General features: G+C 37.2%; 1 protein-coding gene across 3 annotated transcripts in view; it reads left to right on the top strand.

The window, feature by feature from the left end:
* Window positions 1-16811, top strand: part of Atf3 (Activating transcription factor 3) — a 272512-nt gene that overhangs the window by 85549 nt on the left and 170152 nt on the right. The gene's annotated exons all lie outside the window — the stretch shown is intronic.

Genomic DNA, 16811 nt, shown 5'->3' with positions numbered 1-16811 from the left:
GGAGCACTCTGAAATTTACTCTAAACCTCCTTGAGGATTGATGAAGATTCATGTAAAGACAAACCACATTTTTCGAGATTTTTTTTTGTGACTTCAGATATAACTTTGAAATGTGCCTTAATTAAAGCCAAGTCTACTTGCAAATATTCACTATTAAAATATTCTGTGAACGTTGAATTGACAAACCTTCAGTTGCATTTAGCGCATCAACGTATTCTTTAACTGCATTGAAATGATCTGAATAGAGAGAGCAGCTTCAATCCACATACCTCAGCGGGTAAGTATTGGCTTTGGGGGTAATGGGAGGACTGTAATTTTTTTTTTTGTAAGCAGTAACTCTGAATGGGACTCGCAAACACTCCTGCTTTCAACTGTAAATAGGTAACATCTCTAGTAACATCACGTGATTTTGTCAGTAGCACTCGGAGAGGTTCCTTACGGTTGCTTCCATATAAGGACTTTATTATCTTGTCACTAATGTGTTTAAATATTAATTTAAAAATTTGAAATTAAAAAAATACATATATTATATGCTCGATGCTTAGAACAATAGCGTCCACACCTGTGGAGTAACGGTCAGCGCGGGTTCGAATCCCGGTCGGGGCAAGTTACCTGGTTGAGGTTTTTTCCGGGGTTTTCCCTCAACCCAATACGAGCAAATGCTGGGTAATTTTCGGTGCTGAACCCCGGACTCATTTCACCGGCATTATCACCTTCATTTCATTCAGACGCTAAATAACCTAGATGTTGATAAAGCGTCGTAAAATAACCCAATAAAATAAAAAAAATAAAGAACAATGGCGAAATATGTAATTATATGCACTATAAAATTTCACCTACAAAAAACAGAAGAACATGAAACATATTGCAAAAGTTAATTCCATATCACAGGTAAAACCGAACTAAACATGCATTTGCATATAAATCCGATGTCTAATGATAACAAACTACATACTTCACTGCCCACAGAAGCCATGATGCTTAATAGGAAGCTATAATTAGGTACCGGTACGTACTCTTTCTTTCTAGCAATAGTATTTTTGTTCTGCTATTTTGATATTCTCATTAATTAAGTAAGATACTAACAGAAAATACGGTGATGGTGTAATATATTACGATACAAGGTTGGGAAGTGCTTTTGACAAAATCTAGGAAAAGTCTGAAAAACGAGCAAAACAAGTTTTTTTATTTTCCGAGATTTTGTAATGCACTTCACAAACGTGTATTGTACAGTATTTTTTGCACGATAGTATATTTCGAAAATAATATTTTTAAAAGATCTTAATATATAGTACCCACGTACGTTAGACTATGAACAGCTGACTGATTCTCAGCAAGAAGTTTGTCATAGGTGTCGGTAGATGGCAGGAATAGTTTTAATTACAACCCTAGAGCAGTTATTTGTAATATTTCGCCATACTTACTGAATTCAGTACAATCAACTTCCAATAGTGGTGGCCCTTTGCTGTAACGACAAAAAACACACTATAGTGCAATAAAGCCTATTTTTTTAATTTTCATGAACGTATGTTTCCGAAATCTTCAGACACCGAAAAAATAAGTTTTTTCTTTACATGCCCTTTTTCCTCCGTGTTTATATTTATGTTTGTGTGGAGTACAATAATTTTTACTAAGAGTTGGACGTATTCTTTTTTAATAATATTCAGTGTATAGGCCTATTGGTCAATTCGTCCCGCACCGTAGCTGTGTGGTCTAAGGCGTCATGCCTTGAAATAACAATATGGAATATGCGTTAGTTCGAGTCTTCATGGGGGAAGAAATTTTCTCATGAATTTTCCGCCGATGTATGGGACCTGGTCAGCATCGTGGTGAAGTTAAGGAGCTACAGTAAGTTTCGTAAACCAGCTATAACGCCTAGGAGACCATGCTTACCTGACGTTATCCCGTACTGGTTCGATGCTCTTTCACCAGTGCTGAGGCACGTTCGAATTATAACAATGTTATCTTTGTTATAGTGAGACCTACCGACTAGTACCGACCTTGTAATAAAATGAAGCCGACACAATATGAAATTTAACTTGTGAAACATTGAAAATGTTGTTTTGACAGTTCTGCTGTGCAGATGTTAAGTATTGTGCGTTGTCGATTTTAAACTCATTTTAAGAGCGGTATCCATCCTTTCATTACTTTGAGTTCGATCTTTATTGTGAAACGTTCGTGTAACGTTTCGTGCATTTGACAGTTCATATTTTTAATATAATATATAATAATTATTATTAATAAATACATAATAATAATAATAATAATAATAATAATAATAATAATAATAATAATCACAAAATTTAAAATACCGGTACCGATAGTGTAAATTGTAAACAATTTTAATAATGACCCCCTCCCTTGACAAAATTGTGCGTACACCAATGATTACCACAATTACACCATCACCATCAAAATCAATATTAATTATCACCATAACACCAACAAAACAATAATCATCACAAAAGCCATCAATATCATCACCACCTCTAGAACATCATCATAATCACTAGAGCTAGGAAGTTGGTACCAAAACTGTTAAGTTATGAGAGCTTGGATTATATCTCTACCGAGTGAAAAGTATTAGCGCGTCTCTCGGTGTCAGTGAAGCAGAACGACTAACATGTACAGCCGGGTGGTAACCAAACATGTGCTCCAATCGTCCACAGCCTTAAAACAAGAAAATAATATAAGAAAACAATGATTTGTAATTATAAAGTTCATAAATCCCAATCTAAATTAATTTATCCATACATATAAAAATAACATACAAAGTATACAGTTACGATTCTAATCTCTTTATAACAATTAACGATTAAGATTTTAATTTTATCAAAAGAAATACTCCTTTTAGGTTCAGAAAAAAAAACAATATTTGTACTCTGAAAATATTCGTTCTACATCACAATTCATTACTGGACCAAATCTGAAATATGATACAGTATTTTTTACTATCATCAGGTGAATAACTACTATACTTTGTGAATCTAATAGTGTATCTCGTACGTGGCACGTAATATTAAACTCATAATTATTTTCAAGATAATTTTTCGTTTCTATTGTAATGGCAGTTAGAAAGTTCGTATCGTTGAACTTGGACTGGAACGCAATTGAAAGCATAGCAGCACGAGACGTCAACATTTAACGAAGAATAATCTGAAAAAAAAAAAAAGAAATAAACGTGTTACACATTCCTGTTTGCATAATTATTTAATAACAGATGACTTTACTTCTTTGGAATCATGCATTATATTCACATTACGTAAATAATACAATAATAACAGAATAGCTCAATTTGTTCAGATCCTAAAATATAACCTAAATTAACAATATTCTTCAAACAATACACGATTCTACACAGATCCACAGAATGCCACTATGCGTTGTTTGTGAACATACTGTGTATCATCTGTAGCGAGCGGCAGCAGGGCGAGGCTCTGGTGACATCTATACTCCTCGTTGCACTCAACTAAAATCTACTGCTTTGGTACGAACTTCCTAGCTCTGATAATCACAGTACCTCACTATAAAGATAAACATTTTTATGAATACCCTCACCATCATCAATAACATCATTCTTTTCAATATTATCAACATGTGGAACAGTTACCTGTTCACCACAAACACAATCACTAACAAAATCATCAATACCATTACCCTCGCTTACACTAGGCCTACTAAGACCACCGTCATCATAATCACAAACATAATCACGACTATGGTCAACAACACCACTATAATTACTACTAACAATGTTGAAGGCATATAAATCGCCTAAAATAACTCATTTTGCTGCATCTCACCGAGAGACACCGATTTAAGACTGTGAGATTTGTGACATAAGGCATGTATTTCGATTTCGCTTGCAACTTTCTTTCACCAACACCATATCGCCATCTCATCTCTCTGAATATCATGTGTAGTTAAATAAAGGACTACGTGTACCTATTTACTCCACCCTGCCCATTCATAAAACACACTTCGGCGTTGTGTACTCAAAGTTCTCAGAGCTACCCGTCACTCGGTGGACCGAAAAGATGGACACCGCTGATGTATAGAGTATTTGCAAGTCATTTCACTTTTACCGCATCACGCTTGTAATCCTCTCCAGTCTATTTACAATGTAACAGGTGCCGCAGTAAAATATTCGTAAGAGGGTAAACAGTCCTGCTTAGATAATCTGATCGTCTGGAAAAAATAAAATACATAAATATAGCCTGAGTTTACAGAGTATGTTATTCAAGGTTGTGGGTATAATATCGAAGAATCTTGAAAAATCTACGCTAATTTGAACTTTATATATTATGTCGTAATCGGTCCTAGTACACGTCTGAGTCGCAGTTTTTATGCTACGTGGAATTTACAGTCCTGGGTCCTAAACCTGTCATAGCCATGGATATTTCACCTTTGTCAATATGGTAAGTTGTCTCACACGAAGGCCCGGAATCGTGCGGAGTTCATGTTAGAGTTCCTCCACTCTGTATTGCTTTAATGTTAGGTCGATAGAAGATTCAGATATTGAGTTAGATCAAAGTTCAGCTTACAAGCATTCTCATAGGAGCATATAAAAATGTTATTTTTTCCTTCTATCGTGTTAATAATGTCAAAACAAGTGTTTATACAAATTTTGGCCATTAGAGCTCATTTACGAGGGCCCCCTAGAATGTAAGTTTCTCCGGCACCGTTTACAGAAAGAAAACACAATTTAATGGAAAGATTTATTGAAACAGATACAGATATTGTTGAATTATTTTTAACATACTCTCCGCCGGAAGTGAAACATTTTTCATACCGTGAGATCAACCTTTGTATCCCTATGTTGTAGAAGTCTGCCACCTGGGATCGGAACCAGTGTATAACAGCCGTCTGCACCTATCTGTTGATCCCATGGTATGAGAAATGTCTCAATTCAGGTGGGGAATATGTTGAAAAATAGCTAAAAGAAATTTCTGTATCTGTTCCAATAAATCTTTCCATGAAATTGTGTTTTCTTTCTGTAAACGGCCCCGGGGAAACTTACTTTCTAGGGAGCACCTCGTAATTGCGCTCGAGTGACCAAAATTTGTATAAGCACTTGTTTTGACATTATTAACATGGTGGAAGAAAAAAAATAACTTCTTTATTTGCCCCCATGAGGATGTTTGTTTGTCAGAATATATTCGTACATGCGAGAAAATTGTATTATGTCTTATGGATGTGATTCATAATTAATTGCTTTTTCAAATTTAAAAGTAAGTACTAGTCATCTTTATCAAATTACAATATGAATCTATAATATTTTTCTTTTCCATGTAACTTAATTTTCTTCTTTTCTTTTTCTAATGTACGATTTAGAATATTTAATTGATCAGGGTCGAGTAAAGTGGTTTGAAACTCCTGACTGTGAGTATGAGTCCATATTTTATAATTCAGGAAAACTAATGTACAGAATTTAAGCTACTGTCGCATTTTGCTATTCGACTTCTAAAAATGCGTTAAACTTTCAATGTAAAGTTCAAAAATGCGACTGCGCCGACAACCACAATGGACTTGAGAAAACGTCAGAAACAAGGATGATTATGAAGAAAATGAAACCACAGATGTGTATGAACTACTGTAATCAGTTCTCGAGAATCTGCATAGATTAATGAAATGTTAATGGAATAGGCAATGTTCAAGGAGATATTGAGCAACAGAGGTTCAGGAATGTATTTGAAAGAGTTGGTACAACTCATATTTATGTTAACAAGTCAAGTAAACAGTTTCATCTAATTGATTCAGTTATACAGTATGCTGCAACAATTCCACTGCACACTGTAAATTGTGAGGGAGGATTTAGCTGCATAATCCTATAAAAATTGAAATTAGAAGCGCTTTTTTTTTAGTAAAAAGAAGTAGCACTCTAACTATAAATCTTGAAGGGCCTACTCGTAAAGAATTTGAATTCCCAATTGCTTTCAATTTTTAGAATGCTCATGAAAGTAGAATATTTTAATGTGATGTAAATTCAGCAGTAATTTTTTAAAACATACAGTAGTACTAATTTACTTACATGTAGACCTATCTAGAGGATTGTAAGATGGATTGAAAGTAATAAAACCCTAAGCATATATTTTTGTTTCTGCAGGCTTTATTGATTTTATATTTCGGTACAATAATTTAGGAGGTTACACAAGCTTTTTGCAATTTCAAAAATATAATTTTTATTTTTTGCATTTTTGCGAAATTCTTTATTAAACCCTGATAAATTATCCATCATTTTATTTTATTTTTATTTTAGTAGGTTATTTTACGACGCTTTATCAATATCTAAGGTTATTTAGCGTTTGAATGAGATGAAGGTGATAATGGCGGTGAAATGAGTCCGGGGTCCAACACCGAAAGTTACCCAGCATTTACTCATGTTGGATTGGGGAGAAACCCCGGAAAAAACCTCAACCAGATAACTAGCCCCGACCGGGAATTGAACCCGGGCCACCTGGTTTCGCGGCCAGACGAGCTAACCGTTACTCCACAGGTGTGGTCCTCCAACATTGTTTTACGAACAATCTATGGCATAATCATAGCTCAGTCAGCCAACAGATTGACTTCGGATATAGTAATCGATTCCTGAAAAAACTTGTGATACCGTGAGCGGGAAGATTCGGGTAGATTTCTTCAAAGTGCTTCTGTCTTACAATATTTTTTCTCCGTTACTCTAATCGCCATATCCTTATCCCGGCGATTCTGAGTCCACTGCAGCTTAAAACGTTCGCTAAATAAGGAAGTATTTAAGAATCTATGCATGCAGAAATCTTCGCAACGACGTCCACTGCATGAACCAACATGTGCACTTCAACTCGACAACAATAAAAATTATCAAAGTAATTTGAGTTGATATTTGATACGGCAGATGTTTACGATGCAAAGCACAATGAAAGATAATGTCTTTTCACAGAATTTTATTATATACAACTCGCGGTTGTTGAATATAATTACAGTTTAGCGTCTTTGAGCCATATACTAAACCTGTTGGAACTGGTTAACATAGTAGTTCCCGAACGTTTATGCAACATCTTTCAGCTTCGTCGCAGCCCGCGGATAGCATCTGGTTACGCAGTCCTCTTTCCTACAACAACTATAATTCTTTATAAAATTTGTCATTAGCTGAGTTTTCGTTAATGATCCCCTACCTTTGTCAGCTTGTCGTCATTCCGCCTTAACAATGTACTCATTACGCCTTCTCCCATTGCGCGTTTCCTTGTTGTACACTCATTGCTTCCCTCGCAACTACTTCATGTTGTCCTTTCATTACTCCATTTCCTTGCATATTTTCTTGCATTCCAGTAATTCCATTATCTAGAGGCCTATCCGCAATCCAGAACAGAATATACTGCAACCTTATTATTTTTTGTATTCACTTTCATATTTCCTACTTTTATTTTCTCCTTTCCCCTTCGTGACTACACATTCGTTAGCTAGATATTTTCCCGCAAAGAAATCTGAAGTCTTGGGCCGTAGAGGATCTGTTCACAAAACGGGACAGTTGGCCGACAATTTTGAATAGATGCCTTCCATTCAGGAACAGATATTTTTTCGCATGCAGGATTGCTCCGTCTTCACTTCAGAAGGAAATCATGCAAAGAATTTGTATCGCCAACTTGTTGCTGGCAGGAATTGAACCTACGAATTATGAATCTACACGTGTCTCGAACAAAATGAAACTTCTGACAACTCCGTAATTTTTTATTCTCTCCACTTTACTCGCTAACTTGTGGGCCCAGCTAATAGAAACTGAATTCGTAACTTGCCTTTCCGGCGCCGTATACCTAGCTACAGTAAATCCTTCACTCAGTTATCGTGCTTGCTTATCAGTAATAAATATAAAATCTTTGCCTGTTGCCTGCTGTCTGCTTCAGTAGTGAGGGGATTGGGAATGTTACTAGCTGCAACGCCGCGCTCTGACACTGTACGTTCCACGTGCTGGATCAATCTGTACCCTACTTATCGGTGGAGCCCACTTTGTGCACAAGAGCCTGAAGAGACAAACATATCTTGTAACAAATAACTATAGAACTGTTCACAGGACATGTCCTTGAAATTATATTTCAGCATGACGATACCTCTGACTGTCTCCGTTAGCATGCGATTTTGTTCTTTTGTCCATTGAGCAGATATTAGGGAAAATACTCTCTCAACACTTCCATTGTGACTTGAGATAAATAAATAGAATTGACATATTTTTAAGAGTTCTGAGAAAGTTTCAGTGATCGCATAACTATTGGAATTAAAGAATTTGCACCATTGTTTATCTAAACTTAAATCGTTATCCAAATTAACTTGATTGGAATATCTTTGTACATTGTAGAATAAAATTGATAAAGTGGCTTAGAATCATGAATAGCGACGTTTTTAAAGTGTAAGAATTCCATGCATGTCAATAGGTCATCATATTTTATGTTTTTTTTTTATGTGCCCCAGCCTCAACCATTGAAAGTAGTGAAATTCTTTCATAGGTTTTCACCATTTGTTTAGCTATTCTATGCATAATGTCACACATTATTTAATATTCATATTAATTCTAGTTGAAATGCGAAATGCCGGTCATTTCAATTTTTTTAAATGCCTGCCGCACAGGGTGAAATTATTAAAAAAAGAGGACATGTCCTCCCTTTGCCGGACGGATGGTAACCCTAGCGCAATAGATCGTAGCAGGACGCAGTGCTGAGCCGTAGTGCCCCGCTCCAGTAAATTCCATTCCATTCCAAACCACGATGAATCGCAGTTCAAGCTGTCATCCTTGAGGTCGCTCTACAAGTACAGTCATTGTCATATTAAAAAATCAAGATGTTACGCACTAGTCGAAGTGTCAGATGCTAGAGTTAGTTCATATGTCTCCGTTTCATCTTCTGCATGGCTACAATAATTCATAATATTTAAATTATCACCACAAATAGCACTTAACAATACAACTATGCAACGTTGTTTAAGCGCGAATGTCTCATGTTAGGGACGGCTAAAAAGCTGTGCTCTCAAGAACTAAGTCGCATGAAAAGCGGTATAATAGCGTCCTAGTTCCTCCATTTCGAGTCAGGTTTTCCTCACAAGACATTCTCTCCAGATTTGTTCCTACACCATGCTCATTCCAGAAGACTCAGTGACGAAGTCTGGCCTCCTTTCAAAGAGTATTTACTTCCGCGATTCCGATTGTGAAGGAATTTATTTTCCGGTACGAAGCCATGATCGAAAGAAAATGGAACTTGGGTTATTAACTTGAAGAGGAACTGGCAGTGGGCGCACCTCCAACAAACCGGTTTGCATCTGTATATGCGAAACTGATCCACGGGTAATTACGTGCGTCCAAGGTCACACCGCGACAAGTCACGGCGGATGAGGAAATCAAACGGAGTGCACGATGCAGAAACACTCCTACAGATTATCACGGCTGTGCTCACTGCCTGCCCGGCTTCGAGACTCATCTCTCTTCTCCTGCATGATAAGATACAGCAGACTCTGTGTTCTACGGCGACACCAGACTGGGGAGGAGTCCGCTGTCGATGTAAAGCAATGAATGCTCACTGGCGTCGTCTGATAGAATTATAGGCTTACGCTCTATCTCTCCACCAGCAGAGGATTGTTTATATATTTATCCATTCTTCCTCACTGACACTGAAAACATTCCCTGCTAGAAATGCAGCAGGCTCATGATCATTTATTTCTCAGTAGTGTATACTACTCATTCGAAATGACATTGATGCTTTATCTTTGCAAGTGTGCACGGGCCAAAATTATAAAGCTCGTTCGGTTCCCCTCAGAACTCGAACCCGAGATTGTTTTAAAATGTCTAAAATTAAGAAATTATTAATGCTTACCAAACTTATCCGTGTTATAAATAATAGTGCAGTGAGGGTAAAGATAAACATAGGTAGTATAGAAACAAACACATCAACAAAATCATATCCTTTAGCAAATAATTTTTTTTAATGTCAAAATGAGTAGGCCTACTTGCTGTCATTGCTGATTTATATTGCTACTCAATGTTGTGTAGGTACTAATCAATTTACGATTTAATGTGATCTACTGTTGCATTATTTTATTAAAAATAAAATATGCGACTCGTATATTTGCCACATGGGGGCGTAAGAAAAGGGTTTCCTGTAAATCTTCATGCAAGCATAGAACAAAACTTCCCGTTTCTTCATTTTTGTGGCGAAAAATTATTTTTGTCCGGTCGTGTTTTTTAACAACCTTACCGATGTTGTTGGTAAGCCTTGAAAGTTAAACTTACAACACATGTGCGGTAGGTAAATAAATCAAATCAACTTTTATTTATTTACTTAAAAGTAAAGAACTATCAGTGTCCCGAACCACTATGTGCTATGAGAAAATAACTAAATGTCTTATTATATCGGTACTCTTTCTAAATTAATTTATTGGAGTGAAGATTTGTAGCCTAAGAAACCCATTTCAGACGACTTCCGGTTGTTGCTCTGAGCGCCATTCCTATGGTCGTGGCTGAACGCGAAAACACTCAGGGAGTAAAATACCTATTCAAACACTAAATTTACCTATACCGGTATGCAATTTATTTACATTGATTTATAAGTTATGTGTCCATCTACAAACATTTTCTATAATATGCTATTTATTTATATTGATGTATAGGCTAATTATTGTGTCAGCTACCTACTTCATTGAAGACAAAACTAAGCTTTCTATAACTTACGTCATTACAACATTTTCGGAATCGCCGCCGAATAATAACAAATTAATAACACCTATCAACAAAGACGAATAATAACAAATGATTGACACCTATCGACAAATAACAAACGGCGATCACAAATGAAAATGTTAGCGTCCAAAAACAAACTATTAATTTCAATTAAAAATGATCAATAATAACACTGGTCAACAATGATTTTGTTAAATGTACAATTTCTGCTGTTTCTTATGTAATTTCATCTCCTGTTTCCAAAAATGAAGTCAAAATTTTTCTACCAGCCACCATTTTTTTTTTTTTTGTAATTTAAAAAAAATTGGTTTATTTTTATTAATATACAGTATATATAGTCCTTAACATGCTAATGGAAAGAAAATATTTAAAATATCTCATTTTATTGCTTTAACAATTGACCTATAACTTTATATCTTCGTTGCCTGTGAAGTCAGAAATCATAAAAATGAATTTTATTCCTCATAAGACTGTGAGAGTTAGCATTAATTCTCAGCAGAGTTGGAACTCACAATCATGAAACAGGTTTTATAACCAATGTTTTCTTTGTCTTAATTTTAAGTATGGTAAAAGTATCTTATAAAGTGAAACATACTTCGAAATACTGTGTAAATCACAAACAATTTTTGTTACGTTTGTGGTGAATTTTACTACACTAGTTAAAAGAGCTTACGAGTGTTCTTTTGACTGCAAAATAAATGAGGACAGGAACTGGGTCTCTGAAATCTGCTGTTCTCAATGCAAATCATATTAGCTTGACTGTTAGCCTAAAAGGATCCCGTCATATGCCTTTTCCAGTTCCATTGATATGCCGGGAACCTAAAGATTATTCAACAGACAGTCACTTTCTAGGAACCACAGATCAGATTACAGAAAACTTGTAAGTGAACTGATTCATAACTATAACGTAATGGAGTGTCATGTACTATCTCTTAAAGTAACGTCTTGGATCCGTATCTATTTTTTCTTTCCCCAAAACCTTTGGGTAGTGAGCATCGAACATACGGAGCGTTTTCATCAGGATTTTTCTGAAATGGGAAGGCTCTATCAGAAAAAATGGAGCCTAAATTCTTCTGTCAGACTATTGCTGGACACTAAAAAGAGATGTTTTTCAAGCGAAGTACAACCGAAAATCTATTTCACACACAGTTTAGGTAAATAAATATGATTTTAGGTAAAAGTTACAAGGTATCAATACTAGAAAAGTCTGAAGTACATTTCATTTATTGCTCAAAAACCCTGGGTGATAGAAAAAATTTGAAAACAGATCTGAAATCAGCACAAAAATGATATAAGAATCACCCATTCTTTACCTTTTAACAAAAAATATGTTTAATTTTGTTGACCAGTGTAATTTATTTTTTATTAAGATCGGCCAAAAAATAATATTCAATACATGTAAGTACATAGCAGGATTCGGAAATAGAGAAGACTCGACTTCGTCTAGTCTTCTCTAAATTTTTCTCCATTCTGTTACACTGTACTTCCCACGCTTGTATCGCAATATACTATAACATGTTATTTGTTTAAAAAAAACCCTATCACGACCCGAGAAAAGGTTCGCAAATATAGGCCTATTTAGATCTCGTTCTAATTGCTCGAGCCCTACCCAAGTCCGAAAATCCCTGAAAAATTTCAGTCCGAACCCAGCCCACGGGCGAATTTTGCCTGTGCTGCCCTTTAATGCGAGAATGGCAGAACGATAGGATCGACCAGAAATAGTATTCCAGCTCGAGTGGAAACCGTAACAGTAAGATTAGCTTACAAGTTACGTGATACACTGACCAGCGCGCCAAATTAATGAACAATGCAATTGACCTTTTTCTTGAAATGTTCGATAATATGCTTTTATTTATTCCTTCTTTCTAAACAGTTCCATTCAATGTTGAAAGCGAGGGCCCGGAAACATTTGTCGAGTTATTTATAGACATCTTCAGACTTCAATAGACAGTTGCAATAGAACAGCTCCTCTGTGCGAGTGTACCGTTGCCGAGCAGCGCTCCGTTGTGAAATTTTTCTGGACAGTTCGGCAGCAAAGCATTTTCATAAACAATTGCTGCCCTTATATGATAGATAAGCATTGCCTGTCACGTCAAACTGTCTACAGATTGGTGCAGAAGTTCACTGAAGGGTGGACAAGTATCGAACACCGAGTTGGTAGACCAGTGGAGATTGCCAAGAAGGCAAATATACAACAGGTTGACGACTTGACCCGAGCAGACAGAATGAAGGAACGATGTGCTACTCCGAATAATCACTTATATGGAGTGTATTATTATTACGAGCCCGAGACAAAGCGTACTTCAATGATCGGATCAAGTCACCAATGATATGCCTACACTCGTGCAGAGGTGCCGCCATCTTGCAAATGCTGCTTCTTTGTTTCACTTGTGCGCACATCGGTAATACTGCCATCTAACGGTTATAGCTTCAGGCGACTTATTCAGGAATGTAGATCACTACTTCAATTTGTTATTACTGACTCTCCCTCGTATATACGATGGTCCAGTTACAATTTTTCTTTCATAGTGTTAACCACACGAACACGAGATGACTGTCGAGTGTTGATTTGAGTTTCTAACAACAGCAAGTATGAAGTGGGTCAAAGAGTTCAATCCGTATAATAGACTATTTATTATATCAGAAAGTGGTGGTGCTGGTGGTGATGTAGCAGCAGCAGCAGCAGCAGTAGTAGCAGTAGTAGTAGTAGTAGTAGTAGCAGCAGCAGCAGGAGCAGCATGATGGTGAATATTAGGTCTACAAGAATAAAGTTACAGTACATAGAAAATCAAGTTGCTATCCGATATGGAAGAAGCTGCTATTGCATGTTGTGACAGATCGTTGCAAGCTTATCTATTTTAAAATGTATGTGCTAGGAATATTTGAGGCTCTATCTCCGACGGCAGCTCCTTGAGACAAGGTCACAACACCATAATATTATAAGGACTTGGATAACCCCTAATCTTAATGAGGATCATCCCTCGTATGGAGGCTATATGCATGTAAAGGACTAATCCGAATAGCTACAGTAAAAGGAACCGCAAATTAAGAGGGAGTCCAGTTTCTGATTACTTTCTGATTATGAACAATCCGTGCTTGGAATGACAGAGTGAGGACCTCAACGATGTAACATCAGTGACAACTATAGAAATGGCGGAAGAGACAACCATTCTCATGGGAATAAAATATAACGAGGTAGGGGCAGTGGCGAGCGGTGACGTTTTTCAGGGGGGACCAGCAGTAATAGAACTGTCATGACACTATTTAATAATAAACAGAATATGTGTGTGTGTGTGTGTGTGTGTGTGTGTGTGTGTGTGTGTGTGTGTGTGTGTGTGTGTGTGTGTGTGTGTGTGTGTGTGTGTGTGTGTGTGTGTGTGTGTGTGTGTGTGTGTGTGTGTGTGTGTGTGTGTGTGTGTGTGTGTGTGTGTGTGTGTGTGTGTGTGTGTGTGTGTGTGTGTGTGTGTGTGTGTGTGTGTGTGTGTGTGTGTGTGTGTGTGTGTGTGTGTGTGTGTGTGTGTGTGTGTGTGTGTGTGTGTGTGTGTGTGTGTGTGTGTGTGTGTGTGTGTGTGTGTGTGTGTGTGTGTGTGTGTGTGTGTGTGTGTGTGTGTGTGTGTGTGTGTGTGTGTGTGTGTGTGTGTGTGTGTGTGTGTGTGTGTGTGTGTGTGTGTGTGTGTGTGTGTGTGTGTGTGTGTGTGTGTGTGTGTGTGTGTGTGTGTGTGTGTGTGTGTGTGTGTGTGTGTGTGTGTGTGTGTGTGTGTGTGTGTGTGTGTGTGTGTGTGTGTGTGTGTGTGTGTGTGTGTGTGTGTGTGTGTGTGTGTGTGTGTGTGTGTGTGTGTGTGTGTGTGTGTGTGTGTGTGTGTGTGTGTGTGTGTGTGTGTGTGTGTGTGTGTGTGTGTGTGTGTGTGTGTGTGTGTGTGTGTGTGTGTGTGTGTGTGTGTGTGTGTGTGTGTGTGTGTGTGTGTGTGTGTGTGTGTGTGTGTGTGTGTGTGTGTGTGTGTGTGTGTGTGTGTGTGTGTGTGTGTGTGTGTGTGTGTGTGTGTGTGTGTGTGTGTGTGTGTGTGTGTGTGTGTGTGTGTGTGTGTGTGTGTGTGTGTGTGTGTGTGTGTGTGTGTGTGTGTGTGTGTGTGTGTGTGTGTGTGTGTGTGTGTGTGTGTGTGTGTGTGTGTGTGTGTGTGTGTGTGTGTGTGTGTGTGTGTGTGTGTGTGTGTGTGTGTGTGTGTGTGTGTGTGTGTGTGTGTGTGTGTGTGTGTGTGTGTGTGTGTGTGTGTGTGTGTGTGTGTGTGTGTGTGTGTGTGTGTGTGTGTGTGTGTGTGTGTGTGTGTGTGTGTGTGTGTGTGTGTGTGTGTGTGTTTTTTTTATTTCATCATACAACATGTTCCATTACACAGCGTAATACTACATGCCTTGGTTTTCTTATTAGGTTTTTATAAATATTTCTCTTATTTATATACTATGCAGTAATAATAGTTAATGTTCGGGATGTTTGGCCAGTTTTATAGTTCATATTCATAGATAATAACTATTGTTTTTGTCAAAAAAAAATAATAATAATTAAAAAGAAAAATGAACATATCCGTTATCTTATCATTTGAAAATGTATCACTATAGGCAACAATAGCCCATACTTAAAAAAAAAAATACAAAGATACTGCTACAGATAGACAATGCATACTTAATTCACCATTAAGCTCTAATTCATATGTCATCACCTCCTCTTTCACTCACTTCTACTCTCATTCATCTCCACCCATAGAATACACCGATGCACAACACATAAGATAGAAGCCTCATGACCACTGCAATGAAGCATCTCTCTTCAATATGTTCGTACAGATTGTTTAAAATGTGATAGTTTTTAACATACCGATATCTTGACACTTAACATTGTAATACTTATACCCTTATAAATTCTCTAACTCAATAGCATTAATAAATTTTTGATATTCATTCATGAACTTTCCTATTAGTTGCATTTTATTTGCAGGCCATGTTCCTCCCTTTTGAATTATATTTCTTTTTAGTTTCTTTCTGTCCTCGTCGAGTTTGTTACAGTCATATAGGATGTGGTTAACTGTTTGCTCCCCTCCTCTACAGGAACAGGTTGAGTCTTCAGTGATGTGGAATCGTTGGTAGTATGCTCTTAGTCGTCCATGTCCTGTTAACATTGTAGTGAGGTTTGGTGTCAGTGTTATCCTTAGTTTAAGTCTTTTTGCGACTGTAGGAAAGTATTGTCTGGTTTCTTCTCCTTTCGTGGTGTTTCTCCATTCATTTTCCCATTTTGCTATACTTTCCTCTCGCAATATTTTCTGGATGGTACTTTTTGGGACCTTTTTGTAGCACTCCAACCCTTCTAGTACTGTTGCCCTTTTTGCCAGTTTGTCGGCCATTTCATTCCCTTGTATCCCTATGTGAGCCTTAACCCATCCTATATCTATTGTCCAGTTTTGTTTGCTTAGTATTCTGAATTTCTCCCTAATTGATTCTATTAATTGATTATGGTTTTTAGTGTTCCGTAGTGAATCTAGTGTAACTTTACTGTCTGTATATATTGCTGCATTTTTAGGGCTGTTCAACATTAGTTCTATTGTCTCAATTTTTTCCATTGCCTTCAGGATTGCTAGCTGCTCTGCCTGATTGTTGGAACAATGTTTGTCTAATTTGTACTGTAGCTGATGTACTATTTCATTGTGGATGAATATTGCTATTCCAGAGCCTACCCCTTGTTCTGTTCTGCTTCCATCCGTATATACTTCAACAGTGTAATTCTTCTTTAAGTTTGCCTCCTGTATTGTAGGAAAGTCCGCTGGGTGAGGCCATTTCTTGTAATTTAAAGGAATATCCACTTGCCATTCTGAGCTTTGTTTCATTATTTTGTACTCTTCAGCGATTTCTCGTAGTTTGTAAATGATGGGTGTCAGTCCTGTCAATACGCAGAGAGCTTCAGTGGAAGTGGTGCGAAATGCTTTAGCTATTTTTATATTTATTAATCTTTGCACTCTTATGTACTTCGTGCAGTTGTATTTCCTGTTAAGTGCTTCTATCCACACCGGTGCTGCATAGGATAACAATGGTAGGATTGCACCTTTGTATATCGTTTTTAGAGCTTGATGTTGAA

Source organism: Periplaneta americana, chromosome 7 (assembly GCF_040183065.1).
Source record: "Periplaneta americana isolate PAMFEO1 chromosome 7, P.americana_PAMFEO1_priV1, whole genome shotgun sequence".
In the NCBI taxonomy this organism is placed as follows: Eukaryota; Metazoa; Arthropoda; class Insecta; order Blattodea; family Blattidae; genus Periplaneta; species Periplaneta americana.
This window is presented reverse-complemented; position numbering and strand designations above follow the sequence as displayed.